Here is a 13743-nt window from a genome sequence, read left to right as displayed (position 1 = left end):
TGTTTTTCTACACTTCTGTAGATTCTTTTCATCTCATCTTGATCTCTTCTACTTATTTTCGGTCTTTGCTGTTGCTGTCCTTTATCATGGCCATCTTTGGATGAAATGTTCTTTTGATATCTCCAATTTTCTTGAAGAGATCTCTAGTCTTTCCTTTCTATTGTTTTCTTCTATTTCTTTGCATTGTTTATTGAAGAAGCCCTGTTTGTCTCTCTTTGTTATTCTCTGGAACTCTGCGCTCAGTTGGGGTACCTTTGCCTTTTCCGCATGTTTTTTGCTTCTCTCCTTTCCACAGCAACTTGTAAACCCTCCTCAGACAGTCACTGTGCCTTCATGCTTTTATTTTTCGTCAGGATGGTTTGCTCACTGTTCAATATTTTGGACCTCCTACCACAGTACTTGAGACACTCTCTTTACTAGATATAAACCCTTGAAACTATTTGTTACCTCCACTGCATATTCAGAGGGGATTTGATTCAATTTGTACCTGGCTGGCCTAGTCGTTCTCCCCTCTGCACCCCACCCCAACTCCTCCCCGTTTAGTTTAAGCCTGCATTTTGCCATGAGAAGATGATGATCTGATGACGATCCACAGGTCTTGTTTTTGCTGACGGTATGCAGCTTTTCCCACTTGATTGCTACCAAGAAGATGATCAATCGGATATCGGCAGAGACCATTTGATGACATCCTTCTGTAAGGTCGTCTCTTCTGTTGTTGTAAAAGGATGATTGCTATGACCAGTGCAATTCATGACAGAATTTGATTAGTCCATGTCTTGCTTCATTTTTCACTCCAAGGTCAAACTTGCCTGTCACTCCAGGTACCTCTTGACTTCCTACTTTTGAAATCCAACCCCCTATAATGATAAGGATATCTTTCATTTGGTGTTAGCTCTACAAGGTCTTGTAAGTCTTCATAAGAACTGATTATTTCAGCTTCTTCAGCATCTGCATTTGTGGGATAGACTTTTATATCTCACGTAAAAAAACAATCTTGGCAGAGACCTAATCCATGAGATAAGGAACTTTTTATATTTCATTTAGGAAAATCTGGGTCGCGATTTTCCAAATGAGATATGCAGTTCTCTATATTTCATGAATGAAAGTCTAGGCACTGATTTTCCTACATGAAATATGGATTTCTCTACTTTCACATTTGAAACTCAAGGCACAGAGCACTTTCCCCTGAAATATGAAATTCTTGTATTTCACATGGAATTGGCAATAAATAAGGTCACGTTTTGTAACACAAAATATGGAATTTTTCATATTTCTCATCTGAAAACCTGTGTACTGACTTTACTTCCTGAACTACAGAATACTGTATATTTAACAATTGAAACACTTGGCATCGATTTTCCTAAAGAAATATGGAAATTTCTGTTTCATTCATAAAGTGATTTTCATGCTTGAGGTGTGAAACTCTCTGTATTTCACCCAAGAAAACTTGCATGAAGCTCTTCAGTATGAAATATGGAATTCTGTATATTTTGCATTTGCAAATCTGGGGACAGATTTTCTCATGTGAGATACAAAATGTCAGTTATTCACATGTGAATATTTGTGTCAGATTTTGACATACAAAATATGGGATTTTCCGTGATTCGCAAATTAACATCTGGGCCAGACAGTCAAATATAGAATGAGCTATATTTCATATATGAAAATCTGGTCACAGATTTCCCTATTGAAGTTTGGAATTCTCTGGATTTCATTTCTGAAAATCTGGGTGAAGACTGCCCTGCATGATATATGGAATAATCCATATTTCACACATGAAAATCTGGGTGCCAATATTTCTACATGAATTGCATAAATCTCTGAAGTAACAGTTGTATTTCTAGGTTTTGATTTTCCCATATGAAAAATGTGCATCTGTATATGTCACATATGAGACTGTGAAAGCAATTTTTTGGGGGCATGATATATGAAATAATCAGTATTTTATTTATGAACATCTGCATGTCTGTATTACTACATGAAGTTTTGAAATTCTGTGTATTTCTCATCAGAAAATCTGGGCATCCATTTTCCTATATTAAATATGAATTTCTCAAATTTTCCAACATCTACATCACAGCACAGTTTTCATTACATAAAATACGGACTTATTTATATTTCACATCTGAAAATCAGGGTGCATATTTTCCTGCATGAATGATGGCATTATCTCTGTTTCTCATGTGAAAATCTGGACACCAATTTCCTTTTTGCTGTTTGTTTGGTTGGTTTTTGCTAACAATAAATATTTTAATAGAAACAGATATATTGTTTCATTCAATAAAAATGTGAAAGATTATGTCTAAGTAGATGTAAAGACTGGAAGAAAATCTACTCCATCTTTTCAGTAGTCAAAAAACAAACAAACAAACAAACAAACAAACAAACAAAAAAACCTGATGACTAGCCCAGACTGAAGGGACAGAATGGGACGAATGAAGTTCAGTTCACAGGACTTGTTAGCTCTAGAGCATTCTTTTTTTTTTTTCTTTTTTACGAAAATCTAATTAGTTCATTTTCAGGTAACTTTTATTGTTTATTATAAATTTATTTATTTTAATTGGGCGCTAATTACTTTACAATATCTAAGTGGTTTTTCCACACATTGACATGAATCCGCCACAGGTGTACATGTGTTCCACATCCTGAAGCCCCTTCACACCTCCCTCCCCATCCCATTCATCTGGGTCCTCCCAGTGCACCAGCCCCGAACACCCTGTCTCATGCATCGAATCTGGTCTGTCATATGATACGATATGGCATATGATCTGGTTTGACATATGATAATATACATGTTTCAATGTCATTCTCCCAAATCATTCCACCCCTGTAATCTCCCACAGAGTCCAAAAGACTGTTCTATACATCTGTGTCTATTTTGCTGTCCCGCATATAGGGTTATCGTTAGCATCTTTCTAAGTTCCATATATATTTGTTAATATACTGTATTGGTGTTTTGCTTTCTGACTTACTTCACTCTGTATAATAGGCACCAGTTTAATCCACCTCGTTAGAAGGGATTCAAATGCATTTATTTTAATAGCTGAGTAATATTCCATTGTGTATATGTATCACAGCTTTCTTATCCATTCGTCTGCTGATGGCCATTTGGGTTGCTTCCGTGTCCTGGCTATTATAAACAGGCCTTCGATGAATATTGGGGTACACGTGTCTCTTTCAGTTCTGGCTTCCTCGGTGTATATGCGCAGCAGTGGGTTTGCTGGGTTGTATGGCAGAACCTCCACACTGTTCTCCATAGTGCCTGTACTAGTTTGCATTCCCACCGAGAGTGTAAGAGGGTTCCTTTGTCTCCGTACCCTCTCGAGCATTTATTGTTTGTAGATTATTGGATGGCAGGCATTCTGACCAGTGTGAGATGGTACCTCGTTGTGGTTTTGATTTGCATTTCTCTGCTAATGAGTGATGTTGAGCATCTTTTCATGTGTTTGTTAGCCATCTGTATGTCTTCTTTGGAGAAATGTCTGTTTAGTTCTTTGGCCCAATTTTTGATTGGTTCACTTACTTTTCTGGACTTGAGCTGCAGGTGTTGCTTGTATACTTTTGAGATTAACTCTTTGTCAGTTGCTTCATTTGCTATTAGTTTCTCCCATTCTGAAGGTAGGCTTTTCCCCTTGCTTCTAGTCTCTGTGGTTGTACAAAAGCTTTTAAGTTTCATTAGCTCCCATTTGTTTATTTTTGCTTTTATTTCCATTACTCTGGGAGGTGGGTCATAGAGCATTCTGCTGTGATTTGTGTCGGAAAGTGTTTTGTCTATGTTTTCCTCTAGGGCTTTTATAGTTTGTGGTCTTACGTTCAGATCTTCAATCCATTTTGAGTTTATTTTTGTGTACGGTGTTAGAAAGTGTTCTAGTTTCATTCTTTTACAAGTGGTTGACCAGTTTTCCCAGCTCCACATGTTAAAGAAATTGTCTTTTCTCCGTTTTATTTTCTTGCCTCCTTTGCCAAAGATAAGGTGTCCATAGGTACATGAATTTATCTCTGGGCTTGCTATTGTGTTCCATTGATCTATGTTTCTGTCTCCACGCCAGTACCATACTGTCTTGATGACTGTTGCTTTGTAGTATAGCCTGAAGTCAGGCAGGTTGATTACTCCTATTCCATTCTTCTTTCTCAAGATTTCTTTGGCTATTTGAGGTTTTTTATATTTCCATACAAATTGTGAAATTATTTTTTCTAGCTCTGAAAAATACCGCTGGTAGCTTGATAGGGATTACATTGAATCTATAGATTGCTTTGGGTAGTATACTCGTTTTCACTATGTTGATTCTTCTGATCCATGAACATGGTATATTTCTCCATCTATTTGTGTCTTGTTTGATTTCTTTCATCAGTGTTTTATAGTTTTCTATATGTAGCTTCTTTGTATCTTTAGGTAGATTGAGGTTTTTAAAGGCATAAGCCACACTTCTTGCATGGCTCTGCAATAAAACATACTCTGCTTTAAACTCTAATGTTTCGATATTGCTTGGCCCAAGGTTGCTGGGTACAGGGGTATTTAGTTACAGTAACACCTTATCTCTCAAGTCTGTGGAGGTTAACAGAATCTCTTGAGAGAATGTCTCATTTCAAAACCACATACACTCATAAAAGGATGACCAGTTTTTTCTTGTGTGTGAAGCAAATTAACAGACACTGAGAGCTCTCCTAGTTACCAGGTGAATTTAGGACAAAGTGTGACAAAGGTTTTCATCAGGTCTTACTTGAGGACTACTCATTATTTTGGAAACTTTGTCATGAACTGATTTGCTAGGATATATAGAGAGAGTATATCTTTTATCTTTTCTATCGTTTAGTAGTTTGCTTCTCATGTGTGTCACATTATGTTTTAATATGTGCATACATTTTCATACTGTAAAATATGGGGAATTTCATTCTCAATTTGGAAAGTGTGTGGTGAGATATTCACAGATGAAATGCAGAGAATTCTGTATTTCATTCAGGAAATCTACATGCATGTATTCAGATGTGAAATACCAAGTTCCATGCTTCACGTAGAACACTTTTGCCCTCATGTCAAAATGTGATACACACATGGAATTCTCTCTGTTGAGAGAAATTTATACAGAGATGCTAAGGATAGTGCCCCACCAAGGGCCACGGCTCTCCATTGTCAGAGGAATTGAAGTCTGCCCATTTATTGTACAGAGGCCCTTTCACAGTGATTCTGTTCTCACCCAGCCTCCAGGTGAGAACACAGCTCAGCCTACCCCATCAGCCCAGGCCTGTGGGACTAGGAGGGGTAAGAGGATCAACCCAAGACACCCTTTTAAGGAGTGATGTTTCAAACTGACAAACTCTGCATGTAGCAGGTGCTTCTGCTACAGTGCTACCAGTCTCCCAAACCTTACAGAAAAGGGCAAGCTGTGCTCAGATGCCTGGTCATGTCGAGGATAGAATGGTCCTGAACTTGAGAAGGACAGAAAACCCTTTGTAGCTGGGTGTCCTAGGGGCTGTGCAGAGCCCCTCTTCTGTGCCTGGGAATCTGGCCCGCTTCATTTTTCTGCTCCTTCGTATCCTCCCTGACTGCGCCCAGGTGCTTCGTTTCTGCCTCTCCTTTCTGATCAGGCATCCATGTTTACATTTACATGCCTGTTTACACTTCCAGCTTGCTCTGTTGGTGAGGCCCCTGGGCTTTTTTCCGTGGTGTCAGTGCTTCTGCTGCCCTATGATCTTTCTACCTTACACAAGCTCTTTCACGTTTTCAGTGTCCATTCTTCCATCCCCCAGCCAGACCAGCTCAGACAGCTCACACACACATTTGTGTCAGCACATGTGTGTGCATGCTCTCCCACCCACCTACCCCCCCACACAAACAATCCTGAAAAGAAACTTGCACAGATGTGCCGCTAATTGTTTACTTGTCCAGTATAATGAACTTTGGTAAGCACCCCTCTTTTCTTGGCCCGGTTATTATTATTTTTTTCACTCACTAGTTGATCAAATCAGCGTCCTCTTCTACTTCTATGATACATCCTGGAAGGTGAATGGGATTTGCTCATGAGGGGGCTGACTTACAAAGAGGTTGGCAGGGTTGGAAGTCCTCACTGTGGATGGTTGAGTGACGTGTGCCTGTGTTCTCTACTCCCATCACAACAGACTGGTTCACAGTGCCAATCATGGTGGCATGATTCCATTCCCTGTGCTTTCCTTCCAGAAAAAGCACAGAAATAGCAAGGGGCTTTGAACTTGAAATTGATCATGCACCCCCTTTGCCCAGGCTATAGCAGGTCACTGAGGACAAGAATTCTTTAACAAATTCCTATTCACAGAAAGGCAAGTCCCAACTCTTACTGCCTGAGTGATGCTTCACTTAAAATCATGAAGAAATTCTGCATGGGTAATGCCAGGTTAACGATCACTGCAAGAAGTGGTAATAGTCAATGTCCTTCTTTCCTGCAGCAGTGTTTATAGAACACTTAACAAGTCAACCCCAAATCTCTCCTGACAGATCAAAAATTTTCTGACAGATGCATTCCTGCAACATCTTTGCCCTTTGTGATCCTAATTAATATTCTCATTTCAACGAGTGATATTCTTGCCCCATGGGCATTTCTGTAAGTGTGTGGGCATTGCTGTTTCCAAACGGGGGTCACTGTTAACTATTCCTGTGATAAAGCATTTCTTGCTGTTCACAAATATCGTGTATCTCTTAAAAAAAAGTCACAAGTCAAGATGTTGGAAACATTTGATCCAGGAATGAAAGAAATCATCCAATTCACACACAATCTGACAAAGACACACAAACTTAAAAAACAAAAGTGAATACAAGCAACACAATTCACGTATGTTGAATAGGGCCGTGCAAGAACTGACACAGCTATTGCAGCAGAGCTGTGTATAATGGCACAGGCATGGATGTCATATCAAAGAAGACAGGAGGCATAGGCAGACCCAGAGGAAGAAACATCAACTCACATTCAAGGGCAGGCACAACAGAGACACCCAATCTTCATTCTAAACAGAGGAAAACATGAACACATCCAGGGAACAGGAAACAAATGCAGCTCAGGGTGATTGAGCCAGAATGCTCAAGAAATCATCAGTAACCCGCCAAGTCTCACACGCATTGATATTCAGTGGAAGAAAACCTTACACAACACGTCCAAGTGTGCAGTCAAATCTAATAGCACCTAGATCTTAGGGCCCAAGTGAAAGCCCGAAAGACACTGGGACACATGTCATGGCAAGTTTCCAGAGAATGACCATCAAGTCAACGATGCACAGTTCAGTTTTACTAACCGATCCATGACTATCTCTGCACTCTTCACTTCAGGACAGGTTAGAGCTAAAGCCACCCCTGGTACTGAATCACTGGTACTGAAGACAGGTGATATTAGGCGTTGGGGCACCCTGTCCTTAACTCTTCTTGTCTTTAAGTTCTTTGCAGTGCCTTACTAAAACTTCTGAATGTGGATAACTAGAATGAGCCCAGTCTAAGGTCCCCAAACACATGCACCAATATGCCATCCCACACCCACAGCAGAGTTATTACACATTAGTTTCTGCTTTGTGTTGTTTTGTTTTGAACTGGTGCTGAGAAACACAGGTACCAGCCTGCCGGAGCCCCAAGGATTCTTTGAAGATTGCAGATTAAGAAAGTAAGAAGACATGTTTCCATTGTTTGCTGGGCTGCTTGTACAGAAAGCACCCAGAGAAGGCCAAGCCTTGCCTTCTGGAACTGTAGATGCTCCTCTGCAGAAGGGGCATACTGGGGTGCAGATAGTCAAATGCAAAAGTTGGCCCTGAGCAGGAGATCTCATTCAGTGCACCTTGAAGGGGGCATCCATGAACCCATGAACTTTGACGTTCATTCTTTACCCTTTGCCCTCAAAAGAGATGCTGCTGTCGGGAGACAATTTTTGGAGTGAGAACTCCATGTGAGACAGAAATATCACCCTCAGGCAAGCGCACATTGGAGCCATTGTATCTGGGGCGAGTGGGCAAACGTTGACCTCTCCCTACTCCCTTTGTGCCAGTCTGTCCTTTGCCCAATCCAGAGGTGGACATGATTCTGAAAAGCAGCCATCTACTTGGAAAGGGCCACCCTAAGTTCTGACCAGTCCCTCAGTGAGCTCTGTATTCTCCAGGTGTTCCCATTGGCCCTTGGCCCGCAGAGTAGCGACAAAGCCCCAGAAGAATGTCCCTTGTGGTTTTATACAGTCTGTGCTGAGCCATTCAGCAAGGAAGAGACACTGTCACCAGAGGGTTCGTGAGAAAAATGTTATTTCTACACCTAGTCCTGACAGAGGGCCTTGGGCACAGAGCTTAAGCCTTCCTGGAAAAAAGGATATTAACCGCTGAGCCATCATGGGACACAGAGTGCACAGCTCGGTAGGCTGGACCTTGCCTGTTTAACATCCCCATTCCCCTGACTTCTGCCCCTGCAGACTTTGTACCTAAACTGAGTTCCTGGAAAAAAGAACAGAGTTCACATGAGCTCAAACATATATGATGGGATCTGGTTTTGTTTGTCTGTCTGTTTCCTGGCGATTTATCTTTTCCCCTGGTCACTTTTGCCAGAAACTAATATCCTGACTGCCTTCCCACCCCCTCACTTTCACCCTGGGCCACAGCCCCTCCATATACTTTATGCCCCCATCCCCTAAGATGTTACCTGGAACCCTAGCTCTGGGAAGATGACTCTCAGCAAAGCTGAACCGTGCAGTCATATACACAAGAAGGCTATGTGGTTCATAGTGAGTTGAATGTTAAGGCTTTTTCCTTGTCCTGTACTCTTAAAATGCCTGATGATATCCAGCAGTGATGATACCTGGGACACCACCTTCCAATAAAGTTGTGTTCCATTATTTCAATCTCTGGCCCTTGTTCACCAGACCCTTTCCATGAACATCCACATTTCCCTTGTGAAGTTGCCAGACCCACAGTTAATGGCCCCTGCTCTTCCTTCTCCTTCCTCCCCAACCCCGCCCCACAGGAAGAACTGTGTCCCCTGACACAACCCCAACATATGGCTTAACCCCCTCTACAACTCTCCATGGTCTGGTAATTCCCACGCCTTAAACTGAGACCCTACATGGAGTTGAAGTATTTGTCTTGAGGACCAGGCCAAACAATACACAGACACATACGGTTGATGCTTTCTATTTATCCTTCGGAATTATTTCATGTTTACTTGTTTCTCCCTCTCGATCTATTTCACCACCAGACCACTCTTCATTACTTTCCTGTCCGAGAGAACTAGCTGGCCATTGATCTTCATGTGAAGCACCTTCTTAGATTTTCTATTTTAGGTAAAGGGGGACACTCCATCATAAGCTTCTCAAAATCGGGGGTTTCCTTTCAAAACAGACAGAGACACAGACACAGATATGTCAACCTATCCTCTCTCAACAACACTAAAGACAGCTTTAATCTTTCAAGTCAGTTCCCAGGAGAGAGAGTCTGTGAACTTTTACATTTCCTCTCTCAGTTCAGTTCAGTCGCATAGTCGTGTCTGACTCTTTGCGACCCCATGAATTGTAGCACACCAGGCCTCTCTGTCCACCACCAACTCCAGGAGTCTACTCAAACCAATGTCCATCAAGTCAGCGATGCCATCCAACCACCTCATCCTCGGTCGTCCACTTCTCCTCCTGCCGCCAATCCTACCCAGCACTAGGGTCTTTTCCAATGAGTAAACTCTTCACATGAAGTGGCCAAAGTATTGGAGTTTCAGCTTCAACATCAATCCTTCCAATGAACACCCAGGACTGATTTCCCATAGGATGGATTGATTGGATCTCCTTGCAGTCCTAGGGACTCTCAAGAGTCTTCTCCAACAACACACTTCAAAAGCATCAATTCTTCAGCTCTCAGCTTTCTTCACCATCCAACTCTCACATCCATACATGACCATTGAAAAAAACCATAGCCTTGTCTAGATGGACTTTTGTTGGCAAAGTAATGTCTCTGCTTTTAAATATGCTATCTAGGTTGGCCATAACCTTCCTTCCAAGGAGTAAGTGTCTTTTAATTTCATGGCTGCAGTCATCATCAGCAGTGATTTTGGACCCCCCAAAAATAAAGTCTGACACTGTTTCCACTGTTTCCCCATCTATTTCCCATGAAGTGATGGGGCCAGATGCCATGATCTTAGTTTTCTGAACATTGAGCTTTAAGCCAACTTTTTCACTCTCCTCTTTCACTTTCATCAAGAGGCTCTTTACTTTTTCTTCACTTTCTTTTTTTTTTAAATAAATTTATTTATTTTAGTTGGGGTCTAATTACTTTACAATATTGTAATGGTTTTTGCCATACATTGACATGAATCAGCCATGGGTTTAGGGTGGTGTCATCCGCATATCTGAGGTTATTGATATTTCTCCCAGCAATCTTGAGTCCAGCTTGTGTTTCTTCCAGCCCAGCGTTTCTCATGATGTACTCTGTGTATAGAGTTAAATAGGCAGGGTGACAACATACAGCCTTGACATACTCCTTTTCCTATTTGGAACCAGGCTGTTGTTCCATGTCCAGTTCGAACTGTTGCTTCCTGACCTGCATACAGGTTTTTAAGCCACGTACCCCATTCTTCACTGTACAACTATTTACAAGAACTAGGACATGCAAGCAACCTATATGTCCATCGGCAGATGAAGGGTTAAGGGAGTTGGCGTACATATACACAATGGTATGTTACTCAGCTCTTAAAAGAAATGCATTGAACTCAGTCCTAATGAGTTGGAATGAATATGGAGCCTATTAAACAGAGTGAAGTAAGTCAGAAAGAAAAAAAACAAATACTGCATGTTAACACAAATATATGGAGTTTAGGACCACGTAGATCGTACTGGACATCCAACATGCAGGACAGCAAATAAGACACAGACATGTAAGAACAGACTTTGGACTCCGTGGTGGAACGTGAGGCTGGGTTAATTTGAGAAAATAGCCCTGAAACATTTATATTACCTTATGCAAAATAGATGATCAGGGCAAATTTGATGCGTGAAGCAAGGCAACCAAAGTCATGTTGTGGGACAACCCACAAAGACATGTAGGGGAGGGCGGTGGGTGGTGGGTTCAGCATTTGGGGGGACACGTGTATATCTGTGGGTGATTCGTGTTGGCCAATGTATGGGAAAAACCATCATGGTTTTATAAAGTAATCATCCTCCAGGTAAAATAAATAAGTTAAAAGACTATTCTCCATAATCCTGCACAGTGGTCAGTATTCTCAGAATGAGAGTGGCAGGTGAAAAAGATGTAAAAGAAAACAAAACCAGAAACAAGTGTGATGATCAAAACGGAATCAAATGATGGTCAGTGGGGAACAGCCTACCAGAAAGAAGGCTCACAGACCTTTGTAGAAAGGGGACTTCAATAGTAGGTGGGCCCCAATTTAAGAGGAGCCTGAGGGTAGCCTTGTTGGCCATGGAATGCCAGTTCAGAGATGTTCAGCTGAGTCAGATATAAATTGGAGTGACATTGCCCTGACCAGAACACTTCATCTACCTCAAGCTTCTCTACTTAGAACCTGTTTTTCACTACAGTTGTCTACTCCTGCTGTCTCTTGCAGATTCCCTCGTTCCTTGGTGTTACACTGCATTCCACGGACTCTCACTTTCTCCACAAGTGAAATAAATGACCCAAGTTTCTGGGAAACACTTATGCCAGTGCTCGATCCCTGGGCTCCTCACCTCTCGTCCTCCCAGTACCTCTCGTGGAAGAGCCTTCCTCCTCATATAGTACCGCACTGGATTGGGCCACAGATCCTTTATGACGCTTTGTCAGGGCAATGAGGGAGGTCAGCACAGGACTGGCCAGACCCTGAGCCCTTCCGTGCACCTCCAAGAACCCCAACATACATCATCAGTTCTGGCCCAGTGGCCGTGTGGGGCCCTATCTCAGCAATCCGGTCAGATCCTGTGAAATTGTGGTCCAAGAACCAGTTGAAAAAGTTAACGCTGCTGTCGTGGTGCCTGCGGCTGTATGCCTTACGTTCAAATCCCTGGTTCCAGTGAATTAGGGTGGAATGAGATGCTCGATATCCTGCAGGAAAAGGAGTATGGGAGAAAGACCTAAATCACTTTCCAATTCAACCTACACTTTTCTGCCCCCACTCCCCAAATCCAAGGACCTGCCTCTTACCAGTGACATTAATGAGATAGTCCTTAACAAGCACTTCATTCTGGAAATACCTATTCTTCCAGAAGGACAATGTGATGTTGCAGTGATGAGTGGGATTCCTGAGTTCTTCCACCTGCCAGGACAAAGTGTGGGGAGTGGTGTAGGGGTGGGTGGGTATGACACATCTTTACAGAAGAGCTGTCCTTTCCTGTTTCCAGGGGTAAATCATGCCCTCTCCCCTCCCCAGTCACCTTCCCTCCACAATTATCAGTGTCTCCTGCATGACCTTCAAGTTGGTGATGAAGTGAAGCATGTCTTCATCTTGGTCAGCCATCATAGCTGACATTTGGGGGTGGTTCATAAACTGCTTTAGGTCAAGGAGCCTCTAGATGCTAGAGGAAAAAAGTGCTGGAAGGACAAATCTAGCCTAAAGAGTAAAATGGCACTATCTGACTTCAACTTGCGATGAGTTAACTCCTCACATTTCTGTTAACGTAGACTGTATGAAGGCATGACAAGCCCCAAGGCTGTACCTATGAATGCACTACCAGAGGAGGTTCTGTTCCTAACAGGAAAGGCCCTAAGCTCCATCTCAGCCTCCTAAAACATAGGTTACTTCTGGAAAACAGGCACTCCTACGTACAGGCACTCCTATGTGCATGAGCATTTACACAACCGAACCTCACCCCCAAATTCACTCAGCTTTTCAGAGAAGACCTGGATCCCAGACAAGCCTTTCCTCTGAAGAGTCCCTGGTGCTAATGACAATTCTGATTGGGACCTCTGCAAGTAAAGCCCAAGTAGCAATTTGTGCTAATCAGAACAGCAAGGACATCATACCGAATATCGGGAACAGATACACAGAACGGTAACCAATACCCAGCATCCAAAAAATACATTTTGTACCAGAACTGCCAGATCTCTAAACCGCTTCTGCAATTACCCAGGTTAAAAAAAAAAAAAAAAAAAAACCTTCACAAGCACCACACCAAGGGATACAACTTCGACCCAGAATTCACGGATTCCCTGGATGATGGCACTTCTGTGTTCTAGACTCAGCTTCCGCCTCTGGCAGTTGTTGTGCGAGCGTGGGCCCTTTGGGCTTTCTTATTCACGGAATCCAGCTCCACCTGCAGGGCCTTCAGGGCCTCCAGTGCGGGCTGGTCCCTGGGAGCTCTGGGGCTTGGATGTTCCTGGCCCTGTTCCTGCGAGGACACCTGTTCCTGCTCCTCGTAGGCCACCACCTCCACCTCCTCCATGACGTCTAACACCAGCAGCTGGAACTCCTGCCCGAATCCCGCCAACTCTCCCTCCTCCAGGGCCGCACCTTCCTCTACCGCCTCCACCCAGAAGAGGGCGGCCTCCTCGCCTGGTGCACTACCTGCGGCCTGCATTGCCTCTGCCGCCCCCACCGTGCTGGTAGGTCCCAGGGTCCCTCTCTCGTGAAGACCTGGGCACACAACTAAGACCCAGGATCCTGGGGTGCTGCCGCATTTCTCTGGCCCCGTCTCACTCTCCATGGTGTTCTGGCCGTAGCCCAGAACCACGAAGAAGCTGGACGTGAGAGCACAGCCGGCAGCCAGCAAAGCCCGCCCACCCGTGGCAGGCTACGTGGCACAACCAACTGGTTACTTGCCCACAGCCAATGAGCAGGGA

At 43.1% G+C, this 13743-nt stretch overlaps 1 pseudogene; it reads right to left on the bottom strand.

Moving 5' to 3' along the window:
- Positions 1-539: 539 nt before the first annotated feature.
- On the bottom strand, positions 540-13607 carry LOC145537753 (testis-specific Y-encoded protein 3-like; annotated as a pseudogene).
- Between the last annotated feature and the right edge of the window lie 136 nt (positions 13608-13743).

Source organism: Giraffa tippelskirchi, chromosome Y (genome assembly GCF_054371585.1).
Source record: "Giraffa tippelskirchi isolate mGirTip1 chromosome Y, T2T-mGirTip1v1.2.pri, whole genome shotgun sequence".
In the NCBI taxonomy this organism is placed as follows: domain Eukaryota; kingdom Metazoa; phylum Chordata; class Mammalia; order Artiodactyla; family Giraffidae; genus Giraffa; species Giraffa tippelskirchi.
The sequence above is the reverse complement of the archived record's forward strand: the minus strand, read 5'-3'. Positions and strand labels throughout refer to the sequence as shown.